Raw genomic sequence first — 25463 nt, 5'->3', positions numbered from 1 at the left:
CCTCTGATGCTGTTCAAGTGTGGGGCACCTCTGATTGGTTACTCAGCTCTCAGAGGCCCACAAGGTCAGTAAGAGCCACCAGTATCTGCCCCTAGTGCAGAAATCTTGCCTGTTCCATACCTGCTTGCTTTCTAAATTCCTGGGCTTTGGAATTGACCCCTTGGGAATTAAAGCACCTCCATGGCCATTTCTGTCAGGATTCTGTTATATGACTCCATAGTCCTAGAGGCAGGATGAGGCACCACACTGCCAGTCTTAGGGAATCTGGGACCAAGAGGCCCTTGAAGAGGTGGTACCTATGGCTTGCCAGGAGCTGCCCCAGAAACACCAAGTAGAAGGCATCATTTGGCAATGGCAGTGCTCACATAACATACCTCTATAGGATGAACAAATGAGCAGACCCATTAGCTATATTTCCATCATTAATCTTGTCCCGGATAAGCATTCCCCATTCTGCCTCCCTCCCCCTTGTTGGGGTTCCCTCTTCTGGTAGTGATTCTCAGGCCCCAAGCCAGGCTCCACTGAGGAGCACCCTCCATCCCACTCTGTAGTTAGAGCTTACAAAGACAATGAGGGAGCTCCCAAGAATTCAGAAACCTGGGAATTAATATTTGTGTTTCCAGAACAAAATATAAATCAGCATAATGAGGGTCATACCTGAGATATATAAGCTAAAACTCCAAACAGGAAATCTTAGGCACATAAAACTTGAGTCACCTGGCTAACAGGTGTTAACACAAACACAACTGTGTGCTCTATTTGAGGAGACCTTTCTAAGCATGCATAAAACCCAGACACCAAAATGGTAAAGAGCGACTCATTTGGCCACACATTTTGTTGTGCATACACATATGTACACAGAGTCAAGAGATTAATGGGAACACAGACTAAGTTATTTGGAAGATGTTTCATATTTGGCAAAGGACTAAATTCTCTTTTATGGAAAAAGCTCTTTAAAATCCAAAAGTAAAAGACAATTTCCCCATTGGCTTGGCTCAAAGTGAACCAAGAATTCAAGCAGACAATATACTCAAAAGGAATCCATTTCTCCCCTTGGCCACACATCAATTGTTAGAAAACAACTGGCCTGTGGTGAGGCCTCTCTGTAGCCACCTCTGTTGATCCACATTATACCTGACATCTGTGCCATAGGTCTGGACAGGAACCCAGGCATTTGTGACCCCATATCTTCTGAAGAAGGTGGTATTCATAAGGTAAGAGGGGCTGTGGGGTGGGAGAGTGGATGATGCTGTGATGGGTGTGGACCCACAGGTCATTTTGCTCATGACTTCAGCATCAGGATTTGAAGAAAGGCCCAGCTGGGTGCTTGTCACTCAAAGTGTCCCTTGTGTTCGAAGTGCAACTGGGATGCATCTGGGCTCACTACTCATGTGTAGGGTAGTCTTCTAAACAACTTTATCTAAATCTAATTCCCATACCATGCATCCATGTATGTAAACAATTCAGTAGTTTGTAGCATATTCACAGAGTTTAATGTCCAAACCCACAATCAAGTTTACATTTTCATTACCCCAAAAAGAAACCCAGCACTACTAAGCTGTCACCCAAGCCTCTTGACCCCCTTTAGCCCTAGACAACCATTAATCTCTTTCTCTATTGATTTACCTATTCTGGACATTTCATATAAATGGAATCATATGATACCTGACCTTTTACTGGTCATGGCTTCTTTTACTTAGCATTTTTTCAAGTCATCCATGTTATAGCATGTCTTGCTACTTCATTTCTTTTTATTGCCAAGTAATATTCTCTTGTATGTGTACACCACATTTCATTGATCTATTCACCAATTAGTGCACATTTTGATTGTTTCTACTGTTAAAAAGAAAACCACAGGTCCAAATATCATCACTTAGGTTAAGGCCCCAAGTAAGTAAACCAAGACTTAATACCTAACCTAACTACAGTTTCAACCACATAGAGATGGAATCTAACCAGTCAACATGGAATTTCCTGGTCAGCACTAGGAAATTAACTGATAGGCCCCCTTTTTTTTTTCCTTAGAAGGGCGACTTTGCTTAAACTTATTCCTTGCAAATAAATTCCTTTCTTCTTCTCCTACCCCTCATCCTCCTCTACCCCTTCTTCATCTCCCTCTCCCTTCTTCCTGTGCCTCTTCTCTTCCTCCTCTTCCTCCTCCTCCTCTTTCTTCTTCTTCTTCTTCTTCTTCTTCTTCTTCTATTGCCCTCTACCTTTAAAAACACTTGTTTATTTGTTTGTTTGTTTAACTCAGCAGAGTTCCCTTCTACTTTCTAGACAGGTAATGCCTAACTCATGAATCATTTAGTAAATCCAATTAGACCTTCAAACTTATTCATTGAATTTCCTTTTGACACCAATTTTTGGTTATTATGAATAATACTGTTATGAATCTTTATTCTAAGCTTTTGTATGGACACTTGAGTATATACCTAAGAATGGAATTATTGGGTTGCATTGTAACTCTATATTTAATTTTTTGATGAACTACTGGATGGTTTTCCAAAGTGGGTGCACCATTTTACATTCCCATCGGCAGCATATAAGGTTTCTAATTTCCGTGCATCCTTGCCAAAACTGGTTATTGTCTTTTTGATTATAGTCATCTTAGTGGGAAGGAAGTAAGACAAGTGCTAAGAACTTGACAAATGTGACACAGTAAATTTTAATTTCCATAATATCAAAGTGCTTTTAGGAGTAATTTTTTAAGACAAGAATCCAATAGGAAACTCAGAAAAAAAGTCATGAACACACAAATCACAGAAAGGAAATATATATGTCTGTGATACTCATGTGGAAATAAGTTTAACTTCAACAATAAAAATTCAAGTTAACCCAGCAATGAAATGTCACTATTCTCCCATACATGGGGGGAAAATTAAACACAATGACAATGCCCTGTTGATAAAGCACCTTCATCTGCACTGACAGAGTAGGAATCAAACAGTCTTTGTTAACAGTGATTTAGCAATAACTGTTAAACATTTAAAAGTTACATATTATTCAGCACAGTGTTCCACAATCTGGGACATTGTCTCACAGAAATACTTTACTATCAGCACAAAATTGAAAATTATTCACTGTATTACAGTTTCTAATCAAAAAAAAAAAAAGACATGAGGAAAACAGCCCAAATATGTATCTATAGTAGACTACTAAATAAAATGTTTAATATTCTGCAGGCACTGTGGAAAACAGTGTGGAAATTCCTCAAAAAATTAAAAATAGAACTACCCTAAAATCTAGTAATCACACTACTAGGTATTGACCCAAAGAATACAAAAATACTAATTCAAAAGAATATGCGCACCCCTATATTTATTGCAGCATTATTTACAATAGCCAAATTATGGAAGTAACCCAGGTGTCCATCAATAAATGACTGGATAAAGAAGATGTGATGTGCGGTATAGGTATATATATACATATACATATATATACGTGTGTGTATATATATATATATATATATATATATATATGACTGGATAAAGAAGATGTGAGATATATATACATATATATATACATATATATATGTATATATATATAATACATCCATAAAAAAAGAATAAAATCTTGTAATTTGCAAGAACATGGGTGGAGCTAGAGTATAATGCTTAGTGAAATAAGTCTGTCAAAGAAAGACAAATACCATATAATTTCACTTATATGTGGAATTTGAGAAACAAAACAAACAAGCAAAGGAAAAAAAAGAAAGAATGAATGAGAGAGAGAGAGAGAAATCAAGAAATAGACTCTTAACCACAGAGAACAAACTGATAGTTACCAGAGGGGAGGTGGGTGGAGGGATGGGTGAAACAGATGATGGAGATGAAGGAGTGAACTTGTGATGAGCACTGAGTGATGTATGAAATTGTTGAATCACTATATAATACACCTGATACCAATATAACACTATATGTTAACTACACTGTAATTATGATAAAAACTTAATAAACCAAAATATATGTAATATCTATGAAATGAGATCTAAAAAAATCAATCAAAGCATGGGCATGTATTAACAAGGAATGATATCTGCTCTATATAAATAAGCAAGGTGTAAAACATTAAGCAGAGAAAGGTCTGGATTTGTTATGAATACATCATGATTTGTCAAGCTCAAAAAAAAAAGAAAAGGAAATTTTAAGGTTTGAACCATTCACAGGCCAGTGCCTGATGTATGGGAATACACAGGAACATCATATTCTAAGTTAATTATTTCCATAATGCTCTAGCTCTTAATAATAAAATAGAACTAATAATAAAGTGGAATAACTTCTATAAAAATTTCAAAGCTCCATAGCAAAAATAAATGTAGAGAAGACCTTAAGATGCAGAAAAGCAAGTACCTAATCCACTCTTAACCTCTCAGTTCCATTCCACATGACTCATAAAAGATATTGTGAGTTCTTGATACAAAAGATGAGGGTTTGGTGCACATGCTAGCTCTTTATCTTTCCCCTTCTGCTCATTGGATGGATGGATGGATGAATGGATGGATGGATGGATGAATGGATGGATGGATCAATGGATCAATTGATCAATCAATTGATGGACTGATGGACGGATCGATTGATGGATGGACTGATTGATGGATCAATCGATAGATATTCTACTTGTTACTTGTATAAGTTTAAAAATATAATCAAACCTCTTTTGATTCGTCAACTTCCAGGAACTTCTTTTGAACCTATCTCCATAGGATAAGGGTGTTAGCAGCCCCATCTATTCAATTACCTCCTTTATCCCTCTGTCCCACCATATGTTGTTCAAATCCTAATTTGTCCCTCTTCCCACAACTGTGCTTTGCCTGTTGGATGATCCAAAAACTTGAAAAACAAAACAATAGATGCTTAAATATGGCGTTATAGAGGACTGCCATGGTATGATTTCTATTTTTTTTAATGTTCATATCATAAATTTTATTGGGCCAAGAAGTTGACAAGTTTGTTCAAAAATGATTATGGACAGATTCCTGAAACAAAAAGTATCAATAGCAGCTTTTAAAGAAGGATGCCTTTGTTCAAAACATTTAATGTCCAATGTAGTGAGTACTTTCTTCCTTTTCTAGTCTTAGAGTGTTTTTTATGGCAAAGTCCATGATTGGAAGAGCTAAACATTTATTACACTTGTTTCCAACAGGAAAATTCATATGAAGACACTCAGTTGAAGGAGTGGGTTTAAATCCAGCAGGTGGAATGGAATTGCAACCAGTTGCAAAAATAAGAATGTATTCCATTGTTACTGCAGATTTACCATCCTCAACGGCCTGTAAATAACTGTTCCAAAACCCCAAAGACTGTACGTTGGATAATGTGAGGACTGTAAAAAGATCACTAAGGATTTCTGCAGAAAGATTCTCAGGTTTATGACAGAAGATGCTATAAAGTGCTTCTGGGTAAGTCTGAATTTTCTCCAAAACACCAAGAGTTTTCAGACCCTGCTTAAAACTTTCAAAGTGTGCTTGGACTCTCTTAATTACATGGTAAACTAGTATATCTTTTGCCAACATGTATTTGTCACTTATTGATGTTATAAGTCTTAGACATCCAATAAGCTAGAGATAGTTATAGCATTCATTTACTATTGAGTTTAAGTCAGCCACAGTTGTTGCAGTATTTACCCTGATTATCATTTGCGCCACGTCAAAGTCTGAAACATCGTCTAAAATTGGTTGGGTATTTTCTGGTCCATAAGCAAGGCAGTTAAACAAGGTTTTAGAAAAGAAACCAGGTGAAGGACCGCCATGAACCAAGGAAATGGCAAGGATTTTGCCAGCTTCATAGTAAAGATTCTCTTTCAGAGCTTGATAATTTAGAGACAAGTTCTTAGACAAGGACCCTTCAAATATTGGTGAATTCTCAAGATGCTGCATTAAGAGACTTAGGAATTCTTGCTTTGATCCAGGTGATTTCTAATTTTTAAAATATTCTCTGTATGATGAGAGATGATTGATTGAAATAAAACAACAGTGGCAGAGGTTTGATTCTCAGTGAAAAGGTTGGGATATTGCAGTTGGTAGGAGATGGCTGCTGCTGGAGTATAAGCAAACAAAGGGGCAAGTAATGCCTGGAGTTATGAGCTGGTTGAGCTAACCAGGCCTGGAAAAAGAAGAATCAAAAGTCAAACATGACCCTAGATAATAAGTGGCTTATGCAGCAGATGGTGTGTCATGAGCTAAGGTGGAGACTGGAGAAGGTTTGGGCAGGAAACATGACAGTTGAATGTGGGGCAAATGGAATGTCAGGTATCTGCATGATACACCGGTTTCGGGTAGTCCTCACCCTTCCTACCCCCTTGCCAATCAATCTCTAACCCACTAACCCATTCTATTAGCACTTATGAATACTGGAAATAATGTTATTCATTTGTTCATTGGTCTGTTGTCTGTTGCCATGTCCCTCTTTCCCCATCACATAAACAAGACCTTTCCACATGTGATGGCTGAATAATGTCCCATGATTGATTTAGTCTAGCCTCTATTCTGAACACATGTCATCTGAATCATTGCTAGTATTATTAGCAGCATAATGATCATTCTGTGCATATCTCTTTGCACACATCCAATTTATTGCTTAAATATTTTCTTGAAAAATCACATAGTCACCATGCATGCAAATGTAATAAGCAGAAACTCCCTCAAGCACTGTAGAAAAATCTCATGTGTGTGTGTGTGTGTGTGTGTGTGTGTGTGACAGAGAGAGAAAGAGAGAGGGAGAGAGAGAGAGAGAGAGAGAGAGAGAGAGAGAGAACATTAGCAGTGTATGTAACTCATTAAATTCCCAAAACCAGGAAGATAAGCTTCTGTACATGGACTTAGTGATTGACATATACCTTGTTCCCACATCAAGGCCAGTGGAGAGATGAGAAGGAAGTGGAAAAGAAAATGAGAGAAGAGGAAAAGAGAAACAGGGAGGAAAGTGTGAACCAAATGGAAAGCAAGTAGGAACAAGAGGACAGTTCTGAGTCAAGGTTAGGGATTCAGTGAGGCCTGGGAGCTCTCAAAAACCAAGACAGAGACCAAAATACAGACATGTGTCTTGTACCTTCCAAGGCTTTGGATGTTCCTCATCCCCTTCCTGAGGAAAGGGGGGCTGGGCTCTGTTCCTGCTCCTTCACCTGCTATCTTTAACCCACAGTCAATCCTCAACAATGGGCTGGAACCTCCTGAAAAATGGTTCCTGGTCCCACAAACCCACTCCAGGAGGGTGGCAGGCTCTACCTGGGTGCCTCCCTTTTTGGCCTTTCTGGTTCAGGGCTGCGTGTTCTCACTTGCTGGGACAGGTACCTGCACAGACACCCACTATCATTGGAGATGTGTCTGTGCCATCTGGTGGTTCTTCTGACTTCTGCTGTCTCTATTTTGAAGCATATATATAATTTGGGGTGCATTTAAGTTCAGAATTAACTACATTTTCAGGATGAGTCATCTTTTATGACATTAAGTATTGTCAAGAGATATTTTCTAAGGTCTCCTGCATAGTCACACTGTTCTAAACATGACAGTCAGGGCTGGGCTTCCATAAAGCATGGATGGTAGGGTGCACACCTGCTCAGATAACTTATACAAGTCCAGTGACTGGGTATATTTTTCACCAGACTCTCTTAGATTCTCCAGAAAAACAGTCATACAAAAAGAGATTTCTTTAACCTATTTGCTAGTATTTGCACCAGTTCTTCCTCACTGCATTTTCTAAAACTTTCTAAACCAGCATCTATTCTAGTTCCTGTGTCCTATTTTCATCCATCTATTCACCTACAATCTTTCTTTGTCATTTAGATTGACAGTTATCTCTTGTAAATGTTATATTTCTGGACATTAAAAAATATGAAATTATCTGCTTTTGAAGAAGGAATTTAATCCACTCACATTTTTATGATCTCTAATGGATACACTTTTAATCCTTACACAGCTATTTTATTTTCTTTAATCATGAACGTAATTAGAAATTTTTCATTTTAATTCTTTTCTATTGGTTTTATGTATTAAGAAATATAACTCATGAAGATCTTGAAAGGGACAATTATCCAAGATTATCAGGCAGGTGCAACGTAAACACAAGACTGCTTATGAGGGAAAGTGGGAGGCAAGAGAACGAGTGAGGATGTGACAGAGACAGATGTGAAAGAAGAAAAGGTTGGTGCAAGGATGCTGCATTGCTGAATTTGGAGATTGGAGAGACAACCAAGAGCCAAATGCAGGTGACCTCCAGAAAATGGAAAAGACAAACAAATGAATTCTCCCCCAGAGCCTCCAGAAGAGATACAGCCTTGCCAATCCATTTTGGACTTCTGGCCCCAGAACTACATGGTAAAAATAAGTGTTCTTTTAAGCCCCTCCAAAAAAAAAAAAAAGAAGGAAAGAAATGTAATTTTTCATATGCCTTTTGTTTTGTCACTAGGTTATCAATAATGCTAGCCTCTATTCAAACAACAGAAATTTAGAAAGGCTTTACTTAATTCTGCTCACCCACCATCCTAACCAAGTCTAACAGGTGCTGTGGAAATCATTATTACTTTTTATAATAATTGAATAAATTATTAAATAATTAAATTCGTGATGTGATAATATTGATAATATTGAAGATAACATTGATTTTTAAGCATAGCTCATGCTGGCCTTTTGACAGCTGCTGTATCCTGGATTGCACTCAGCATTTTCTCATATACTTAAGAAGTCATTACATGTGTTTGTGCCTTTTAAACTGTTCTTTCTCAGCAAAGGGAACCCTTTCCAGCTGAACCATACAGGCTATGGGTGTGAGATGATGCAGGTAAGAAAGAGCTGTGTTCCTACCCTTCCTGTGTGGTACTGGCAGGTTTCAGGACGTTGAAGTTTCTTAAGTGGATCCCAGAGGTGTTTTTGTTCACAGAGAGCTGTCTAATTGATGCCCTTTGTGGAATGATGGATGCAGGGTCTCCCATGTTGCCTCTTAGAGATGTCACTCCAACTTTTTCTTGGTAGCCGGACTCAATGTCTTGGGTAAAGTGAACTATAGTAAACATGCCTTCAAGAGTGTAGTGGTGGGTGTGGGGGAGGGAAATGCTCTATAGTCCCAGGGTTAAATCTGTTTTTCAGTGATCCTGTGCCTTTCATCTGTGAACTTCACAAATGGCTCCCCTGTTGTCACCCCACATAGGTGGGGACAGCATGGCTAAAGCCAGCTAGAAGATGTATAGTTCCCTTCCCAGTGTCAATGAGGATCTGACAATATCCCCAGCAGGCCAAGCCCTGGTTAACTTGTTTCCCCTGAGGGAATGCCTGGTTAAGGACAGAGAGCTTATCAGGGATATTGGCATAGGCCTGTAGATATTGGTTGTGTCTATATCCTTGATGAATCTGGATGTAAAAATTCTCAACAAGATACTAGCATATTGAATTCAACAATACATTAAAATAATTATTCACCATGATCAAGTATGATTCACTCTGGGCTGTAGGGCTGATTCAATATTCACAAATCAATGTACATGATGCACCACATTAATAAAAGAAAGAATAAGAACCATATGATCTTGTCAATAAATGCAGAAAGGCATTTGACAAAATACAGCATCCATTCTTGATAAAAACTCTCAACAAAGCAGGGACAGATGGAACATAACTCAACACCAAAAAGGCCATCTACAAAAGACCCACAGTTAATATCATCCTCAATGGGGAAAAACTGAGAGCCTTTCCCCTAAGGTCAGGAATAAGACAATCACATCCATTCTTACCACTGCTATTTAACATAGTACTGGAAGTCTTAGCCTCAGCAATAGGACAACAACAAAAAATTAAATGGCATACAAATCAACAAGGAAGAAGTCAAACTTCCACTATTTGCATATGACATAATACATTATGTTGCAAACCTGACAGACTCCACCAAAAAGTTTCTAGAATGAATACATGAATTCAGCAAAGTCTCAGAATATAAGATCAACATGCAGAAATCTGTTGCATTTATATACACCAATAACAAAGCAGAAAAATAAATAAATCAAGGAACCAATCCCATTTACAACTGCACTAAAAGCAATAAGATACCTAGGAATAAACCTAGCCAAAGACACAAAAGATCTATATGCTGAAAACTATTGAAAGACTATGAAAGAAAGTGAAGAAGACACAAAAAAATTGGTAAAACATTCCATTCTCATGGATCAGAAGAACAAACATTGTTAAAATGACTATACTACCCAAAGTAATATACATATTTAATGCAACCTCTATCAAAACACCAACAGCATTCTTTGCAGAGCTATATAGAACAATCCTAAAATTTGTATGGAACCAGAAAAGACACTGAATAAACAAAGAAATCCTGAAAAAGAAAAATAAAACTGAAGGTATCACAATTCCAGATTCCAAGCTGTCTTACAAAGCTGTAATCATCAAGACATATGGCATGGCACAAAAATAGACACATAGATCAATAGAGCAGAATAAAAAACCCATAAATGGACCCAAAAAACTATATGGTCAACTCTTCTTTGATAAAGCAGGAAAGAACATCCAATGGAAAAAAGACAGTCTCTTCAACAAGTGATGTTGAGAAAAATGGACAGTGACATGCATAAAAATGAAACTGTACCACTTTCTTATATCAAAACAAAAAGGAACTTAAAATTGGTGAAAGATCTAAATATGAGACAGGAAACCATCAAAATCCTACAGGACAACACAGGCAGCAACCTCTCTGACCTCAGCCAGAGCAACTTCTTACTAGACATGTCATAGAAGGCAGGGAAATGAAAGCAAACATGAGCTTTTGGGACTTCATCAAGATAAAAATGAAAGCAAACATGAGCTTTTGGGACTTCATCAAGATAAAAAGCTTCTGCACAGCAAAGGAAACAATCAACAAAACTAAAAGGTAGTCTACATAACGGGAGAAGATATTTGCAAACTATACATCTGATAAAGGGTTTGTATCTAAAACCTGTAAAGAATTTATCAAACTTGACACCCAAAAAACAACCCAGTTAAGAAATGGGTAGAAGCCATGAATAGACATTTTTCCAAAGAAGACATCCACATGACTAACAGACACATGAAAAAATACTCAACATCACATCATCAGGGAAATACAAATCAAAACCACAATGAGACACCACCTCGCACCTGTCAGAATGGCTAAAATTAACAACACTAGCATTCTTCACAGAACTAGAACAAACAATCCTAAAATTTGTATGAAACTGCAAAAGACCCCGAATAGCCCAAGCAATTTTGAAAAAGAAAACCAAAGCAGGAGGCATCACAATCCCGGACTTCAAGCTGTATTATAAAGTTGTAATCAAGACAGTATGGTACTGGCACAAGAACACAGACACTCAGATGGATGGAACAGAATAGAGAACCCAGAAATGGATCCGCAATCGTATTACCAACTAATCTTTGACAAATCAGGAAATAATATTGAATGGAATAAAGACAGCCTCTTCAGCAAGTGGTGTTGGGAAAACTGGAGAGCGACATACAGAAAAATGAACCTAGACCACTTTCTTACACCATACACAAAAATAAACTCAAAATAGATGAAAGACCTAAACATAAGACAGGAAGCCATCAAAATCCTAGAGGAGAAAGCAGGTAAAAACTTCTTTAGCCTTGCCCGCAGCAACTTCTTACTCAACACGTCTCCAAAGACAAGGGAAACAAAAGCAAAAATGAACTATTGAGACCTGATCAAAATAAAAAGCTTCTGCACAGTGAAGGAAACAATCAGCAAAACCAAAAGGCAACCAACGGAATGGGAGAAAATATTTTCAAACAACACATCAGATAAAGGGTTAGTATCCAAAATCTATCAAGAACTTATCAAACTCAACACCCCAAAAACAAATGATCCAGTGAAGAAATGAGCAAAAGACGTGAATAGACACTTCTCCAAAGAAGACATCCAGATGGCCAGCCGACACATGAAAAAATGCTCAACATCACTCATCATCAGGGAAATACAAATCAAAACCACAATGAAATACCATCTCACACCTGTCAGAATGGCTAACGTTAACTACTCAGACAACAACAGATGTTGGTGAGGATGCAGAGAGAGAAGATCTCTTTTGGACTGCTGGTGGGAATGTAAACTGGTGCAGCCACTCTGGAAAACAGAATGGAGGTTCCTCAAAAAACTAAAAATAGAACTACCCTACGACCCAGCAATTGCACTACTAGGTATTTATCGAAGGGGTACAGGTATGCTGTTTCAAAGGGGCACATGCATCCCAATGTTTATAGCAGCACTATCAACAATAGCCAAAGTATGGAAAGAGGCCAAATGTCCACAAATGGTTGAATAGATAAAGAAGATGTGGTATATATACACAATGGGGTATTACTCAGCAATCAAAAAGAATGAAATCTTGCCATTTGCAACTATGTGGATGGAACTAGAGGGTATTATGCTAAGCGAAATTAGTCAGTTAGAGAAAGACAAATATCATAAGACTTCACTCATATGAGGACTTTAAGACACAGAACAGATGAACATAAGGGAAGGGAAGCAAAAATAATATGAAAACAGGGAGGGGGACAAAACATAAGAGAGTCTTAAATATGGAGAAAAAACAGAGGGTTGCTGGAGGGGTTGTGCGGGGCGGGGGTGGGCTAAATGGGTAAAGAGCATTAAGAAATCTACTGAAATCATTGTTGCACTATATGCTAACTAACTTGGATGTAAATTAAAATAAAAATTAAATGCAAATTTTTTAAAATGTAAAAAAAAAAAAAGAGCCAAAAGCTGGAATCAATCCAAATTTCCACCAAAAGGAAAGTGGAAAAGTACAGTGGGTATATGGAAACAATGGAATAGTACTGAAACATGCCATACATTATAACATGAATGAATGTACAGACAAAATAAACAAAAGAAGCCAGATATTTAAAAAAAACTATATAGTGAATAATTCTATTTATGTGAAATTCAAAACCACTAGGCAATTAGGTAGCAATATTCTATTTCTAACCATAGGTGTTGGTTACACAGGTGCTGGATTTGTAAAAATTTGTTCACTGAGCCATACTTTTGCATTATTTACCATGATATTTTGCACAATAAATAAGGTTTTAAAAAATCATTAAAATTTTAAATAAAAATAAATAAAATTAACAACAAAAGAAACCACAGGTGTTAGTGAGGATGCTGAGAAAGGGGAAACCTCTTGCACTGCTGGTGGAAATGCAAACTCGTGCAACCACTCTGGAAAACATTATGGGTGTTCTTCAAAAAACTAAAAATACACTATCCTATGATCTGACAATTGTACTATTAGGTATTTACCCAAAGGATTCCCAAATACAGATTTGAAGGGATACATGCACTCCAACGTTTGTAGCAGCATTATCAACAATAGCCAAACTATGAAGAGAGCCCAGGTGTCCATTGACTGAGTGGATAAAGATGTGATATATATAGATATATAGATATATAGATATATAGATAGATAGATAGATAGATAGATAGATAGATATAGATAGATAGATAGATATAGATAGATATAGATATAGATATAGATATAGATATAGATATAGATATAGATATAGATATAGATAGATATAGATATAGATACACAATGGAATATTACTCAGCCATCAAATAAAATGAAATCTTGCCATTTGCCATGGTGTGGATGAATTAGAATGTATTATGTAAGTGAAGTAAGTCAATCAGAGAAAGACAAATATATGATTTCACTCATATGTGAAATTTAAGAAACAAAACAGATGAACAGATGGGAAGGGGAGGAAGAGAAGATAGGGAAACACACTACAAGATACTCTTAACAATAGAGAATAAACTGAAGGTTGGTGGAGGGAGGTGTGTGGGAGATGGGCTAGATGGGTGATGGGTATTAATGAGGGCCCTTGTGATGAGCACTGAGTGTTTTATGTAAGTGATGAATCGTTGAATTCTACTTCTGAAAATAATATTGCATTGTATATTAACTACTTACAATTTATTTTTTATTTTAAAAAAAGAACTGAGGACTCGGGTATTTCAAATGGTTCCTTTTCCTTCCTCCTGCCTCAAACAGGAGGGGGATTTTCTCTATTTACTGTGGGAATCAGGTTGAATTGCCAGTGGTCAATCTCACAATATTGTGTGGACACCCGTCTCATAACTGCAATGCCTGGGCTTCCCTGGAGTTTTTCTCAGAGCTGTGCTCACTGAGCCTCTAGCAGTTTGTCAACTGAAGTTTAGGCTTGCCTTCTCTGACACTGGCTCCAGCAGCAGTTTCTGCTAGTGTCTGTTCTGGTAAACCATAACCCCCTGTACTTGCCTCTGGGTCTCTCCAATATTGGGGGCAGCAGTTTGTCCTGTATCTTCCAATCTCTTCTGAATCCATGAAGGGTTGTTGGTTTGTCAATCTATTGAGCTTGTTCTTTGTTAGGAGAGAGAAGTGAATACCAAGTTCTCGGGACTTTTTTTAAAAACTTCTTAAAACTTAAACTTATTTATTTTGAGATAACTCCAGTTCACTTGCAGTTGTAAGAAATAATCACAGATTCTGTGTATCCTTTACCCAGTTTCCTCCAATGGTAGCATCTTACAAAACTATACTCCAACATCACAACCAGGATATTGACAGTGAGGCAGTCAAAATACAGAACATTTCCATCACCACAAGGACGCCTGTATAGCTTCACCACTTCATCATGCTTCCATCCCCACCTCAATCCCTGGAAACCATTAATCTGTTCCTTATTTCTGTAATTTTGTCACTTTAAGAATATTATATGATGGAAACAGGCAATATACAATCTTTGGGATTTTTTTCACTCATCATAATTCTCTGGAAATTCCTCTAGGTGGTTACCTGTGTCAATAGTTTATTCCTTTTTATTCTTCAGTATTCATAGTAAGGGTGTGCCATTCACTGAAAAGTGTCTGAATGGTTTCCAGTTTGGGGCTATTATGAATAAAGTTGCCATAAACATTCATATTCACATCTTTGTGTGGATACAAGTTCATTTTCTGGGGTAAATTCCAGGAGTGAAATTGTTGGGTCTTATGGTAATTGCACATCTAATTTTTTTGTTATGATTTTAGAGACAGAGGGAGAAGGGGGTGGGCAGATGAACAGAGAACCTTAAGCAGGCTCTACACTCAGTGTGAAGCCCAATACATCTCGAGTCCCACCACCCTGGAATATGGGTCCCACCACCCTGGAATCATTATCTGAGCAGAAATCAAGAGTCAAATGCTCAACCGACTGAGCCACCCAGGTGCCCCACAATTTTTAAAGAAACTGCTAAACAGTTTTCCAGAGGGGCTTTACAGTATTACGTTCCCACAAGCAATGTTGATTGGAATTACCCAGCTTTTCTGCCTTCTCAGCAGTATTTGGCAGTGTCACTCTTTTTTCTCCAGCCATTCTGATAATGTATAGTGGTATCTCATTGAACTTTAATTACAATTTCCCTAATGGCTAGTAATGTTGAACACATTGCATGACCTTATTTGCCATCTATATATCTTTTGGTTGAGTTCTGGTAGTTTGTGTTTTTTGAGGAATTGGTTCATTTCATCTAAGTTGTCAAATGTATGTAAATAAAGTTGTTCATTCCCTTATTCTTTTTATAACTGGGTCTGTAGTGATACTGTCTTCCCCTGTGTTATTAGTAATTTGTGACTTTTCTCACTTTTTAGACAGTCTTGCTAGAAGTTAGTCAATTTTATTGATCTTTTCAAACAAGCAACTCTGTTTCGTTGGTTTTTTGTTTTGTTTTGTTTTCAATTTCATTGATTTTTTTCATTATTCCCTCCCTTTTGCTTGTATTGGATTTATTTTGCTCTTCTTTTTCTAGGTTCTTTAGGTGAGAATTTTCATTATTGATTGGTGAGTTTTCTTTTTTTCTAATACATGCATTTAGTGCTATAATTTTCCCTCTCAGCAGTTTTTGCTGTGTCTCACAATTTAAATATGTTGTATTTTCATTTTAATTCAGTTCAATGTATTTTTTATTTCCATTGAAACTTCTTCTTTGGACCATGAATTATTTGGAACTGTGCTGTTTAGTCTCCAAGTGTTTGGAGATTTTCCTGTGATCTTCCTGTTATTGATTTTTAGTTTGATTCCATGTGGTCAGAAAACATATTCTGTTTGATTTTAAGACTTTTTTGTTAATTTGTTTTTGAGAGAGAGATAGAGACCAAGTGGAGGAAAGGCAGAGAGAGAGGAAGATAAAATCTGGAGCAGTCTTGGCGCTGTCAACACAGAGCCTGATGTGGGGATCAAACTCACAAACGGTGAGATCTGAGGACCTGAGGTGAAATTAAAAGTCAGGCATTTAACAGAATGAGCCACCCAGGTGCCCCATAAGATTTTTTTATAAGTTTTTTTTTTTTTAATTTATAAAGTGTGTGTTATGGCCCATAATGTGGTCCATCTCAGTACATGTTCTGTGGACGCTTGAAAAGAATGTGTAGTCAGCTGTTTATGAATGTTGATTATTCCTGTTGGTCAGGGAAATTGTCAGTTTCTTCTGTATCCTTGCTGATTTTATGTATAGTTTTTCTATCATTTGTTCCATCTATTGTTGACAAAGTTAAAGACAACTGAAGTCTTTAACTGTAATTATGGAATTAGGTATTTCTCTTACTCAGTTCTATTAGTTTTGTTTCACATATTTTGAACCTCTGTTGTGTGGTGCATGCACATTTAGGATTGTTATACCTTCTTGACTTTTTTATCATTACATTATGTCCCTCTCTGTCTCTTTTAATTTTTTTTTCTCAGAAGTCTACTTTCTCTGATATTTATATAGCCAGTCCTGTTTTCCTTTGCTTAATGTTTGCCTCACATATTTTATCCATCCTTTACTTTCAACTTTCCTACATGATTAGACTCAAAGTGAGTTTCTTTTGGACAGCATATAGTTGAGTGATGTTTTTACTTTTTTTTCTTTTTTTAAATTTAATTTCTTTTTTTTTAATTTACATCCAAGTAAGTTAGCATACAGTGCAACAATGATTTCAGGAGTATGTCCCTTACCCATTTAGTCCATGTCCCCTCCCACAACCCTTCCAGTAACCCTCTGTTCTCCATATTTAAGACTCTCTTATGTTTTGTCCCCCTCCCTGTTTTCATATTATTTTTGCTTCCCTTCCCTTATGTTCATTTGTTCTGTGTCTTAAAGTCCTCATATGAGTGAAGTCTTATGATATTTGTCTTTCTCTAACTGACTAATTTCGCTTAGCATAATACCCTCTAGTTCCATCCACATAGTTGCAAATGGCAAGATTTCATTCTTTTTGATTGCTGAGTAATACCCCATTGTGTATATATACCACATCTTCTTTATCTATTCAACCATTTGTGGACATTTGGCCTCTTTCCATACTTTGGCTATTGTTGATAGTGCTGCTATAAACATTGGGATGCATGTGCCCCTTTGAAACAGCATACCTGTACCCCTTCGATAAATACCTAGTAGTGCAATTGCTGGGTCGTAGGGTAGTTCTATTTTTAGTTTTTTGAGGAACCTCCATTCTGTTTTCCAGAGTGGCTGCACCAGTTTACATTCCCACCAGCAGTCCAAAAGAGATCTTCTCTCTCTGCATCCTCACCAACATCTGTTGTTGTCTGAGTAGTTAATGTTAGCCATTCTGAAAGGTGTGGGATGATATTTCATTGTGGCTTTGATTTGTATTTCCCTGATGATGAGTGATGTTGAGCATTTTTTCATGTGTCGGCTGGCCATCTGGATGTCTTCTTTGGAGAAGTGTCTATTCACGTCTTTTGCTCATTTCTTCACTGGATCATTTGTTTTTGGGGTGTTGAGTTTGATAAGTTCTTGATAGATTTTGGATACTAACCCTTTGTCTGATAGGTCATTTGGAGTGATGCTTTGAAATCCACTCTGCCAGTCTCCATCTTTTAATTTGTGTATTTAGACTATTTAAATTTAATTTAATGTAATTATTAGTATGTTAAAACTTAGGTCTGTTATTTTATTTTCTGTTGTCCTTTCTCTCCCTCTCTCTCTCTCTTTTCCGTTTCATTGATTCTTCCTTCCTATGAATTACTTGACAAATGTTTTCAAATCTCATTTGTATTTGCCTTGTTTTGGGGTGATATCTCGAAAGAAGTGACAGCTTCTTTAGTGGTTACTGGAAGTAATTATATATATATATATATATATACACACACACACACACACACACACACACACACACATAATTATCACTGTTGCTGGCTCCATCATTTTACCAGTTCAAGTGAAGTATAGGAACCTTTACATTTCTCTATATCTTATTAACTTCCCACTTAATATGTTATCTTAAGTATCTCCTCTACATATATTTAGAACCACTTCAGACAATGTTATGATTTCACTTCAACCACCAAATATAATTAGAAAACTCAAGAGTAGAAGAAAAGCCTATTTATTTACCTACATTTTTGTTTCCTGTGTTCTTTTTTCTTTTGTGATGTCCTAAGGGTTTCTCTTCTTCTGTTTCTTTTCTGTTTAGAGAACTTTCTTCAGTGATAATTTTAGTGTATGTCTCCTGGCAACAAATTTTCTTTGTTTTCATTCATCTGAGAATGCCTTGATTACCCCTTCATTCCTAAAGTATTTTCTTTTACCGTATATAGGATACTGGGTTTACATGCTTTGATGGAAAAAATTTATACCAGTTCTTTCTTGCTCCAAGGTTTCCAATGAGAAATAAGCTGCCCCTCAAATTGGTTTTCCTCTATAGTTAGAATGTCATTTTTCTCTGACTGGTTTAAAGATTTGTTTTATTTATCTGTAGTTTTTAGAAGTTTAAGTTACAATTTTTGTGTAGATTTTGTTGGAGTTATTCTGTTTGTGATTTGCTCAGTTTCTAGAATTTGTACAGTTATGCCTCTAGCTAAATTTAGGAAATTTTCAGCCATTTTATTTTAAAGTTTTTTTTTCATTTATGCCCTCTTTCCCCCTTTCTAAGACTCTGATGAAACAAATTTGAGACCTTTTTGTGGTCATACAGGTCCCTGAGCTCTGTTCTTTTTTTTTTTTTTTTTTTTTAAGCCTATATTCTCTCTGTTGTTCAGGTATCTATTATTCTTTTTTTTTTAATGTTTTTTATTCATTTTTGAGACATAGAGAGACAGAGGATGAGCAGGGGAGGGGCAAAGAGAGACAGACAGACAGACAGAATCCCAAGCAGGCTCCAGGCTCTGAGCTGTCAGCACAGAGCCTGACATGGAGCTCAAACTCACAAACCAAGAGATCATGACCTGAACTGAAGTCTGAAGCTTAACCGACTGAGCCACCTAGGCACCCCTCTATTATTCTATTTAAAGCTTAGTATAATTTTCTCCGTGCCCTCCATTCTTATAGTGAGCCCATACATTCAGTGTTTTTTTTTCTTTTTAATTTCATCTATTATATTTTTCATTTATAAAATGTCCAGTAAGAAGTATGGTGGGCTATGGTGGAAGCCAAGGGTCTTGGTGCCCCTTTTTCCATGGTTATATCGATCAGTATTTTCTCCACTTGATATGAACAATTGTACCTTTCTCATTCCTACATAAACTGTGGGAAAGCAGATCTAGACAAGTCCTCCAACTCCTCTTCCACCCAGATTGCTATGGGTGAACCCATTCTTTGCAGAAATTCTGGAACCACCCAGGCTATAGGACCAGGTAACATTACTGAATTTTGTTGTTTATTTCTCTCTCTCTCTCTCTCTCTCTCTCTCTGTCTCTCTCTCTCTCCAGGCCTCTTTCCCTCTGCTTTGACCACCCTTAAGTCTTCTTCACCTGTACAACTGAAGATCTTCCCAGGGGCATGGATGCTAGCCATTTCCCAGAGAGAGACCCCTTGTAACAGGTTGTGTAACTAAGGCTTCAAATTCTGCCTCAAGGGAGCCCTGTTACATTTGGATTAATGACTTTGAGAAGCAAATGAGCCTGGGAAGTAAAGTGGTCCTATCATCCATTCCTTCAGGTTGTCCATTGTTTACTGGCCATGCTGAGCTACTGAAGCAGTAACAGCCAGGGATGTTGCCAATCCAGCAAAACACAGGACATACCAGCCCTGGAGTCAGGACACCTGGGATCTCATCCCATTTTGGAAAAGTTGCCTATCCTTCCTGGCATTCTGCTCTCTCTTTGGAGCAGCTGACTTATAATTCTAGCTATGTCTTATAATTCCAGCTATGATAGTCTGACTTGATTCTTCTTATAGCAGTGCCTTTAAGCTTTGTTACAAGGGTGCCTGAATTGGGAAGGATTCTGCAGAAATCACCCTCATTTCAAATAAAATCTCTTTTTGGCAGGAGGAAGTCCAGGGACTTTAGAACAATTCTCTCACCTGTAGCCTGGCTCAGGGCCTTCTAGTATTGGTGAAACTTGCTGTAACACGAAGCAAATTGAAGCTAGTTCCACCATAGGTCAAGCTCCCCATCTTGGCAATGAGAACAGTCCTACATCCCTTCTCTTTTTCCAGTGGAAAGGAGAGGCTGAGTGAGTGAGCGCTGAAGGAGTTTCTTTTGTATGCACACTGCAAAAGGGGTCAGGTGTAGGCCATGAGTTCCCAACAGAACAGATCAGAGCAAACTGGGCACCTGAACGCATGCGCATGCCTTGGGGTAAGCCCACTGTGTCAGGAAGCTCTGGGGGGCCATCACTACAGTCTCCAAGATGGGAGGCTGTGCGGGGCAGGGAATGAGACCATTACCCTCTGGCAATTCTTTTTCTAAGAGTGGCTCACAAATTCATATCCCCATTCACATGGATAAGAGGGTGCATGCTACAGATGTGCCCTTGTATCTAAACAAAAGCTGGAAAGCTCCCAAACTCAAGCCCTCCCTATTGCCAATCCAAGGACTCTCTGTTCTTTGGCCAAGAGCATTGCAGTCTCTCTTTTGTCCCTGGCCTACTTCGAAGTTGCGACAATCAAGCTCTATGTCAGCTCAGGAATAAAGGAGAGCATAGAACTAACATTTTTCAACTCTTTGGTGGGACAAAGCCTAGAGTAAGCGGGAGGAGGCAACAGAGGCAAGGACTCAGATCTTGCCACTTCTATCATCTGTCCCCAAGGCCACTGCCCTGATCTGAGTGGTGACTACTGATGACCCACAAATGTAAATGTCCTAACAGACCCACAGCCAGACAGGGGACGCTCAGCCCTGCCACCACGTGAAGTGCACTGAAGCTGACCTAGTACCTGCATTCCCACTCCCTCTCCTAGTTGTCAACCACCCTGCTGAGACAGGCAGGCATATCATTCTCCCAAGTTGAAGGTGAGCCAACTGAGACCAACTTATGTGGTGAAGGCCTTAAAATGGACAACTTGGGACAAGAACTCCTGTCTTCTGAGCTGGCTCCCTACTGTACCCCTGCCCCTATGGGTTTCAGCAGCCTGGGGCTCAGAGATGCTGGTATCCATGAGGGGACAACAAAGCCAACCCTATTTTTGACCTCGTTTCCATGGCCAGTGAGGCTCCTGTGGCCTGGCTATGACTTTGAAAACTCATTTTCCTTGTGCTCACATATCCTCATGTCTGAGAAAGAAGACTATTGGCTAGCACTAGTCACCATGTAGCCAGGCACTGCCTGCCTGCACAGATGGTAAAACATTTGTGGGGAAAGGAGCAGCCTCCACCCACCCTCCACCTCCTACCACCAAGCCTGGTTCCACAGCCAAGGGTAGTAACCCAGACCACCAAGTCCTCTTTTCATGCCCCATTTCCCAGTTGCCTCTGTTTTCCAACTCCTGTGGCTCCTAGGCTCTCATCCCTCTATGGCCCAGGCCAGGCCCCCAGGGATGCAGCCAGTGATCTGGAAGACTGTCAGTCACTGGGGAACAGCCCTGGTCAAGAGTAAAAACAAAGGTGTGTGAAAAGTCCCTGCCAAGGGGGTACCAACCCCAGGGTGGGAACACTTCCTGGGTCATGGTGTGGAGTGAGCAGGGCCTCCTGGGAGAGAATAAAATGGCTCTGGGCATGATTGGAAGCACAAAAGCGGGGGCTGTCCTATCCCCACCACTAATAATGTCACCAGGCCCACAGAGGGGCCATTCAGGCACTGAAAGTGTCCTCTCCTTCCTGATGAGCCATACCGATAGGCCCATAGGAGATGTCTGATTCCTTGGGGAGGACTGAAGGGCCCCTCTCACTGGCCTGGATGAAGTTGTTGGCAGTGAGGTGACCCACCCCCAGCACATCCATTGGAAGGCTGGCAAACAGGGCAAAAGAGGACTTTTGTCATGTCCCTTTGCTCTACAGAAATCAATATCTAATTATCTACTCTTGAAAGTGAAGAAAATGCATTAAATAAGAAGAGAAATGGTCCTGGTTATGCACAAGTGCCCTTGATGGCCCTTTGAATACTCAAGGGTAGGGGTTGGTGTCATGATAACAGTCACATATTGGCACTGGCTGAGCTAGGAGGTGATGGAGAGGGAGACTGGGAGTTGCTGGGAACATGCCACCTTCAGGCCCTGCCATGAAATCAGGAGCCTTGGGCACACTTGATGGAGGTGCTATTTTCCAAGGACAACCGACAGGGAGAACAAAGCACCCACAGTCAGCAGTAGAGCCATCTTTTCTATCCCTCAACCTGAACGGGTGCCATCTGGGGTCTCCTGGCCATTTTCTCAAGCCCCACAGTCCTGGGCTTCTCTCTCTCTCCTTCCTCTTCCCTCAGAGAGTAGAGCAAAGTCCAAATTTTTATGTCCCTCAGAAACAAAAGGGCCTCATTATTTTATTTATATCATCTAGTTTTTTCATATTTTCCCCCTACTTGATGTGCTAACTTATTGAAAGAGATTTCTCAATCTTCTATTCTATTTGTGATTTCATTATTTCTGTACTATTTGACTTGGGTGTCCATCAGTGACAGTGTATTTGTATTTTCTTGGTATCTTAGAATAAATTTTACAGGGGAAGAATTCTTCTTCATCCCACTTAATGCTCTTTGCCTAAATTCTACTATCCCTGATATTAATATTTTCTCTCCTTTGTTCTTTAATTACTAGTTCTTTTGGTTTCTTTGCCCATCAACAAATCTTCAACATGCTGGGATTAGTTTGTGGTAGATGTGTCTCTTATGAATATCCTACAGGTGTGACAGTTGTTAGAAAATAAAATTCAGCTGAGTAAAGTTTAAACATCTTATTGGCTTTATTCAGTGATTCATGAGTCGAGCAGCATCCAATCCAGCAGATAGAAAAGAACTCAGAGGAACTGTACAAAATGAAAGACTTTTATAGGCAGGAAGGAGCAGGAACAAGGAGGTTACAGTGGGCAAAAACAAACAGGCTGGTTATCACCAGACCACTTTCCATTAGAGGATGGCAGTCAGATTGCATTACTAGTGCTGATCAGAAGATTTCTGATGACCATTTTAAGATTCCATTTCTGGGAGAGCCCAAACCATAGTTAAGGGCTATATAACTATAGTTATATAAGGGCCTGTTTTCTTGTTTTTAACATACTCTTACAAAATTCAAGAGTCTCCATTTTATCAATTTACAAATTCCAACCACATTTTGATTTTCTTAGTTTGGTGCTCCTCTTTATTATGCTTTATCTCCTGGGTTTGGTTTGGGTGTATTGTTGGCATTCCTCTGGATTTCCCACTTATGGGTTTGTAAATGCTACCTATTTTTCTATTCTGCTAACACTTACTGCTAAAACTTATAAACTATGTATTTACCCTGATTTGTTTTCAGTGCATAGATCAGTATCTTCCCAAAAAAAAAACAAAAAACACTTTTTTACAAGTTTGACATTTGCCATAGGAAACTTGTTTTTCTCCCTTCTTTTTTTTCCACAAAAGCTAATTAATCTTTTTTCATCTTCTTTTTAAGAAGGCAATGTGTTCTTTTTGCAGTGGGAGCCAGATTCTGGGTCATTAAATTCTCCCTCATGAAAACTACCTCAACGACACTTACTAGTTTACTAGAACATCCCTGCACCATCCTTTCTGTTTTATTTAATTCTATTTTTAAAATGATGTGTGTGTGTGAAGGCAATTTTCAATGTACATGCTCTGGTCAGATCTCTACTCTGGACATGTGGTTTTCTGGACCCATGCTTCAGCAAATGCTGGCTTTCCAGCAGCTTACAGGGATACACTAGTGTGGTTCTCTTTCAAAATCAAAGTCAGTGGCTAATTTGACAATAAGAAATGGCTTTTATGGGGCCCTGAGGTTTTTGTCACCCTATCTCTGGCACAAGGCCTAGTTCCTGAGTCTTTGTCATATTTGGGGTTTTGCCAGCTGCACCTGGGTAGTCTAGCTACACCGTTGGTGCAGGTGACAAATCCCTAGGAATCAGGTTAGCAGGGAAGAAATATGGCTCTTCAGGCCAATGGGACTTGCAGTCAGTGCTCTCTGGTGTTCACTCATAATGTCTCTGTTTCTGGGGAATCCAGATGTGTGTTAGAAACAAACAAACAAACAAAAACTCTGAAAAGTTTGGAACCGGAAAACAGGAAAGTCTATTGCTCCAAGAGCAGGCTGCTCATTTTCTTGCCTCCTGGCATCCTAAGTTCATAAACCAAAAGTCCCTATCTGCAATGGGGGGGGGGGGGGGCAATAAAGGCAATGTGAAACCTTACCTAACTACCTGGATAGGAGGAGGTATTTAGCAAGGGCCAAATATGACATTCTTGGTGTCATTTTCTCTGAATTCCCAGCTGACAGCTTCTAAGCCACTGAACAAGGGGCCAGTGTTTACATCCATCAGGACAGTTTTTGACTCACTAATATTTTTATTTATCACTGTGGTCCCAGTGATCCAGTGGTCCCACTACTCCCCTCCATGGCAAGTGGTAGGTGTGTGAGGAGGCCTATTTCAGAGTCTCCCTGAGTCAACCTGGTGAGGGATGGAACTCAAAGAGGGAGGGCAGCAGGTCCTGAATGCTATGGGACATACCCAATGTCTGGCATGTGGAGAACTTTGGGAGGGTCACATGGAAGTGTCAAAACATAATTTTCAGAAGATTACAAACCTGATCCACTTACTCACAAATATAGAATGTCAAGGGGGAATTCCTAGGTTAGTTACAAAATGAGCTTATTTCTCAGAGAGCAATAAAACCATAACCAGTGGGGTGAACTTTTCTATTAGACAGTAATCATTTGCACCTCTCAGGGACAAAAAGACCCACAAGTAAACATATAACTTCAGAGTCTGGTCTTTACTCAATAATGAACAGAACATAAAACAGAGTTACATTCCCTGGATAACTCAATAATCCCCATTAGACCCACCGAACAATGTTCAAAATGGCATGGAAAGCACGTGCTGACTTCTCTGTAGCTTATTCTAAGTTTCAGGTAATTTTTTTTTAACAGAGAACGAGAGAAGAGCAAGGAGTAAAGAACATGGCACTGGGGGAGGGGAAGAGGTCCAGCCTCTTCTCTGAGCCTTGGGTCCATTTCCAGAGCTTGGCCAGGAGGCCCACCCCCATGAAGCCCCCACCACAGAGCATGGAAATGGAGATGGTGCCCCTCCACACTTCCCACA

General features: G+C 38.9%; 1 long non-coding RNA gene across 3 annotated transcripts; it reads left to right on the top strand.

The window, feature by feature from the left end:
• The first annotated feature begins 50 nt into the window (after window positions 1-50).
• LOC122237000 lies at window positions 51-25463 on the top strand. Of its 3 annotated transcripts, none has more exons than XR_006215191.1 (4): window positions 51-64; window positions 1153-1214; window positions 5143-5398; window positions 25292-25463. It is a non-coding gene; the product is annotated as an uncharacterized LOC122237000 (long non-coding RNA). The 3 variants fall into 3 exon arrangements; XR_006215190.1 differs by lacking the exon at window positions 25292-25463 and adding an exon at window positions 7992-8466; XR_006215189.1 differs by lacking the exon at window positions 25292-25463 and adding an exon at window positions 6852-7113.

Source organism: Panthera tigris, chromosome A3 (assembly GCF_018350195.1).
Source record: "Panthera tigris isolate Pti1 chromosome A3, P.tigris_Pti1_mat1.1, whole genome shotgun sequence".
Classification (NCBI taxonomy): domain Eukaryota; kingdom Metazoa; phylum Chordata; class Mammalia; order Carnivora; family Felidae; genus Panthera; species Panthera tigris.
This window is presented reverse-complemented; position numbering and strand designations above follow the sequence as displayed.